Here is a 6,196-nt window from a genome sequence, read left to right on the forward strand (position 1 = left end):
AGTCGATTCCTGCCAAAGATGTAAGAGCTAAATCTAATCATCAGCATTATTAAACTAACCCAAATTGAAGGAGAATCTGTCCTCTTCTGAAATATTAAGAACTAGCTTGTACTCTAAAATATTTATGTTATGAAAGAAAAAAAAAGATTTGTTTTTTGTTATAAAAGATAAAACAGATTTGTTTTTTGTTATAAAAGATAAAGAGGGGAACCAGCAGTTAGCGTAATGGCTATGTTGCTGGACTCCCACGTAGTTGACCGCGGTTCACGTCCTGGACCCGGTGGCTTAAAACTCACGCCGGGCGCATATGCATGCATGCCCAAGATCCCGAGAGGAGAATGGAGGAGAAGGGATTGCGGCATGACCATCCCCTCTTGGGGGGTGATTTCTCGCTTTCTGTCTCTATGTCTCTCTCTGTCTGTCTGGCGAGCGCACATGCCCTGTAGTGAAAAAACCTCTCCAAAAAAAAAAAAAAGATAAAGAGGAACTGTTTTCTCCCAGCAAAAAAGATAAATAAATAAAATATGCAAAAGGGCATGACCACAGAATGAAATGTGTGATGCACTGTTGGATCTTGGACCACATTGTTTTTATTTTACTATAAAGAAATTGGAGTGTAAAATTTAATCAACTGTCTAGATTAGATAAAAATATTGTATTGCTGTTCATTTCCTGATTTGATTGTTGCATGGTGCTATATAAGAGGATATTCTTGTTTTTAGGAAATACACAAACTACAGTATTTGGAAGTAAAGGAACACTGATTATTCAAATATTTCAGAAAAAAATATATATATATGTACACACATATACAGATTGAAAACACGAAAGAACAAGACAGAATTAGAAAGAAAATATGATAAAATATAAGTATAAATCAGAATCTAGGTAAATGATATAAGGAAATTTTGTACTACATTTGCAACTTTTTTGAAGGTCTGAAATAATTTCAAAATAAAAATTAAAGGAAAATAAGTTTAGAAGTACTTATATGGAAGATCCCTATTTCTTAGAACAAGATTTAAAAAGCATTTTCTTTCCCCGTAGTACTCAACCTCTCGTCAGACACAAGTGGTGTTCTTAATAGCGTATTGACCAGGACAGAGATGATTTAAAAACATGCGATTCAACCTCAAATTAAAGGTCATGAATCATACACTCAACTGATATATATATGTTTCATTTGTGCCTCTTCGCATTCTGACTTATTTCCATCTGGATTTCCAGCTGATATTTAAAAATCCAGAGATTCCCCTTTAAGGGGAAAAATAAATCCAGATTTGAATATTTAAAAAACCATCAGAAATCTGGCAATTTTGTGCTCAAGTAGCAGGAATTAGTCACAGCAGAGAAACGGCTACCCCATCTAGGTGATGTTGGTGACAGTGCTCCACAGACTGCCACTGGTTATTTTCTCCCACACCGAGATCTGATGTGAAGGGCTGCCTGCCACACATTGCACTTGCACAATTTTTTGTCAATTTTTGCACGATTTTGTCTCCACATGTGACACCAGATCTCTGCCACTGAGTCCTTAATACAGTGAGGGATAGAAGAGAGGCAAAGGCCTCTCTCACTCCAGCTTGCTTCACTCACTCAGGTTCCCTGTCTGGCCCCTGTGGATGATGGAGTTTGAGACCCTTGACTTCACCCATTGTGAGGGCCTGGACTGACTTCTAAGAGCAGCAAGATACTTTGGCTCAAACTGAACCCCCCCTCTCATCACTGAGAATTAAAGTTAATTCCCTGTTTGAACAAGCTTCAGGGAACCTTCGATACATCAATATTTACTAGTGATGGAGCAGATGCTGACAAGGAAGGCACTATAGGAAAGAATCATTAGATAGATTTCTTTTTTTCTTATTTTTTCTGACAGAAGCTAGGAGTCAAATAATAAGATAATGGGAATGAAGACTTGGCAGGAACTGGAAAGATGGGAGAGGTTTATTATCTTTCCTTTGGTCCTGGAATCCCTACAGAATGCTGATCATAACAGTTTCTTTAATTAGCTTCTACCCATCATGGTTAAAAATAAGAGAAAATAAGTTTCAGTATGATCTTACTTCTCCAATAGTAATAGAAAACACTTGTTAACTATATGCCACGCTTCATTTCTTATTATTGTACATACATGGGTGCATTCGGTCTTCACAAGAACCCTATGAGGTTGGTTACGATTTCATGCCATTTTCAAGTAAGGAAACTGAGGCAGGAAAATATTAAGTAATCTGCCTATAGTCATAAAAGTGAATCATGAAGTCAGGATTCTGCCTCAGAGACTATTTTCTTAATCTCTACACATTTTCTACTATAGGGCTCTAATGAACTATTTGCGATGAAATCTGAAGTGATTCTGTAAAGGTTCAGAATCCAAAATATTCCCACATCTACCACTACCCATACTTTAACCACCATGAACATCGGAAGCAGAAAACAGAACACAGTCATTGCTTCCTGTTAATGAAAATCAGGATCTAAGCTGGTGACAGCTAGTTTTAAGTAACTCCGAGTTGAGGAGCTGTGTGACAGACCATTGAATATGGCTAGAATCGTGTGTCCTAACTTTGGCCTGGGGCCCTTTGTGTGGTTCTCTGACGCCCAGTCTTCCAAGGAGTAGCCCTCTGGCCATATTTCTGCAGGATAGAGCTTAGTCTTTCGATCCAAATCTACTTTCGGAAATAATGAACAGTTGACTACAGATGCTTTGTGGAATGAGGAGCGATGACCTAGCTGGCAATCCGGACACACAGGAGCCCTTGCAGACATTCGACAATCTGCACTCCAACAGGTCCTCATAGCAGGCTCACTGCGTACCATTCTTTCTGCAGGAAAAAGCTGTTAAGCAGAAAATGTATGTACCCCTGCTACCTCGGGAATCTCTCTCCCTTCGCAGGAGAGTGTTCACAGAGCACAAGGTCAGGAAATTAAAAGGCTGCCCTGGGCCTCAGAAACTCGACCTGCTTTCTCCTTTCTCTGAAACTCAACCGTCCAGATTCCCAAAGTCTGTTTTATTTTGTGCTTTTCTACCACTTTACTGATTTCCCTTGGTGTTGGCCTGACTTCACGGTCACCAGGTGTCCTCTGTCCTCCCATCAACTGACACTTAATGAGCAGATGGTGCAAATGGCCTGGCAGTAATGTGATGCCCGAATGGGTGGGCAGGAAAAGGGGAGAGGAAGCAATTTGAAAGAAAAGGACAGATTGGCTTGGTGTTTGTACCACATAGAATGAGCAACTGCAGAAAGAGGATGGGTGCAACTATTTTTAAACATAAAAATAGGACTATCTTTGCTTAAAAGGAAGAAGAAATGGATGTGTGAATGCAGGACTCTGACTTCTTTGTAAGGGGAAACAACCAAACCCAGGCACACCATACCAAAAGATTTTGTGAGATTTCAAGGTCCTGTTGGTCAAGATGACTTGTCTTTGAAGTTTGACCACATAAGCATAGCATTCTTTTCATCTGTTTAATCATCCCATAATGCACTCCACATCAGATGTCCTACTCAGCCTGTAGGATAGTCACTACAAAATAATAGCATTTATAACCGGAAAGAATCATTAAGGTCCTCAAACCTAGGGCTTCTTCAGGCAGTGTTCATAGCAGTTGCCTGAGCTCTTTTTCAAGTACATGTTCTAATTCTGTGGGTCCAGGGTAAGGCCTGAGAGCCTCTAACTTTAGTGAACTTCCAGGGGATACTGATTTGTGGATCACATTTTGAGTAGGATGCATTAAATCTGCTCTATTCTGTTACAGTTGAGTAAACAAAACTCCCAATATTCAGAGATGTGTCCAGAATCACACAAAAAGTTAGTGACAAAGCCAGGCTTGCAACTGTAGACTGGAACTCATTCCACAGTGACACGTTGCTTCAGAAATGAGTGATTCAACATTTTGGTTCTTCAATTTTTCCTCCTCTCATAAAAATGAGTTGATAATAACTATAGCCACCATCTGTCATCAGGGTTAGTGAGGTAAAATCATTTAGGCTATTCAAACAAAAGATTATCTTTACCAATTATCCTTTGTAGTCTGACTCCAAACCATGGAAATCACGACAATCTTCCTTTTGCCAGATGCTCAATCTATCTGCAAATTTTCATTGAAGCACAACTTGTTTGCAAAATGTAAAATTAGAAGTGACAGACAAATCTATTTTTATAAATCTTAGCCTGTCTATTTTGAGTCTCTGAATTTTAAAAGAAGAATTGAGGGCAGCTGTTGCACTTAACTGAAACGTTTAATGATGCTATTCTGTTTATTTCTAACTTACAAGATATAGCCGCATTTTCCCCGATATTAATAATATCCATGTAATACAGGGCACATGTAGAACTATTCCAGTCCTATAAGGGGCATGTTTTAGGCTAGCATTTGCTAGACAGAAGGCTAAGAAAGTAGTTGTGGTTAAGTAATTCAAGACTATCTAGAAACAAGAGTCCCCTTTTGATCTTGATATGTAACCTTAAATCAAATATCTTGTCTAGACTTAAGTTTTTTCATCTGTTAGAGATGAAATAGGTTATTTTTGATCATCCAACTATTAAATTTTAATACTTACAGCTAAAACAGTGCTCTCTACTTATAAACAGTCATCATAACTGAAAATTTGTTCTTAGAAGAGTAGACTGAACCATGTATAAGACTTCAAGTGCTGCAGGGTCAATCCTCAATCACTGATGTCCACTAAGCTGTTCCTACATGCAAGGTAATGTAGCAAAGTATAGTACTTGGTGTTCTGTGGGCCTTGGTCTCTAACTGAAAGAAAAAAGAATGTCTCAGATCATTCCTATTTAATACATAATTGGCATCATGAGCTCATGATGCAAAACTAGGTAAAAAGTTCCAAGTTCTACCCAGTCACTTACAATATCCACACACATTTCCAATGGAATTCCACAAGACAAAGGTGTGGAATGAGAGTGAGAGTTCTAACATCAACCACAAAGAGCCCAGTAACAGAATTGAAAGGTGCTCAAACAAAAATCTCTCCCAGCTCTCTGTCTCTGCTTTTTTTTTTTTTTTTCCACAACCAGGAATCTAACACTCCTCCCCTAAACCTAAATGGTTGTAATTTTGCAGCATGGATTTTTTCTTTTCTTTTTTTTGTAAACTGCAGTCAATTGATTACTACAAAACTGCTCTCTATTAATTGCTCATCCATTCCATCCCTTAGCCAATGTATGTCCCTCAAATAGAAACCTAACCTACTTCACCTTCCCCTCATTTACCCCAAATCTTTCTACTTAACCATCAGAATTATTTAAATTTTTTTGAGAGATTTTTGCTATAGGGTGCATGCGCTCATCAGAAAGAGAGACACAGAGAGATAGAAAGCGAGAAATCACCCCCCCCCAGGGGGGATGGCCAAGCCACAATCCCTTCTCCTCCATTCTCCTCTCGGGATCGTGGGCATGCATGCACATGTGCCTGGTGCGAGTTTAAGCCACCGGGTCCGGGACTCAAACTGCAGTTGACTACATGGAAGTCTAGGGACATAGCCATTACACTAACTGCTGGTCCCAAAAGACATGGGCTCGTCAAGGGAGACAGAGAGAGTGAGATGGACTCAATGCCACAATCCTCCAGCCTCCATAGGTTTTTGCCATAGGCCAGGCACCACCATGCCCCTTAAATTTAGGTAAATAAGAATCTTCAAAGCTGAAACTCCGTGTTTCCTCTGGCTTTCCAGGTTAGAAATTTGTGACGGAGGGAACCAGCAGTTAGCATAATGGCTATGTTGCTGGACTCCCACGTAGTGGACCGCGGTGCGCGTCCCGGACCCGGTGGCTTAAAACTCACGCCGGGTGCGTGCCCAAGATCCCGAGAGGAGAATGGAGAAGAAGGGGTTGCGGCATGATCATCCCCCCTGGGGGGGGTGATTTCTCGCTTTCTATTTCTATGTCTCTCTCTGTCTGGCGAGCGCATGTGCCCTATAGTGAAAAAAAATCTCTCCAAAAAAAAGAAATTTGTGGCGGAATGAAAGGAGAATTTTCCAAAGTACATTAAGTGTTCATACTCTGTTAAAACCATTATAGTGTGTGGGACCAGCAGGTGGCGTGGTGGTTAAGGCGCTGGACACTCCCACATGGCCAACCAGGGTTCAAGTCCTGGACCTGGTGGCTTGCTTTCTCACTTCCTCTCTCTCTCACTCTCACCCTCTGTCTCTCTCTGGTCAAATTAAAAAATCAATGA

General features: G+C 40.2%; 1 long non-coding RNA gene across 1 annotated transcript in view; it reads right to left on the reverse strand.

Annotated features, from left to right (window-relative positions):
• The window catches only part of LOC102490309 (uncharacterized), a 46,781-nt gene extending 42,035 nt beyond the window's left edge, over nt 1-4,746 (reverse strand). Inside the window, exon 1 of the long non-coding RNA XR_334635.1 lies at nt 4,563-4,746. This is a non-coding gene — a long non-coding RNA (uncharacterized LOC102490309). The remainder of the gene's footprint in view (nt 1-4,562) is intronic.
• Between the last annotated feature and the right edge of the window lie 1,450 nt (nt 4,747-6,196).

Source organism: Tupaia chinensis, unplaced genomic scaffold (assembly GCF_000334495.1).
Source record: "Tupaia chinensis unplaced genomic scaffold, TupChi_1.0 Scaffold000252_1, whole genome shotgun sequence".
Classification (NCBI taxonomy): Eukaryota; Metazoa; Chordata; class Mammalia; order Scandentia; family Tupaiidae; genus Tupaia; species Tupaia belangeri.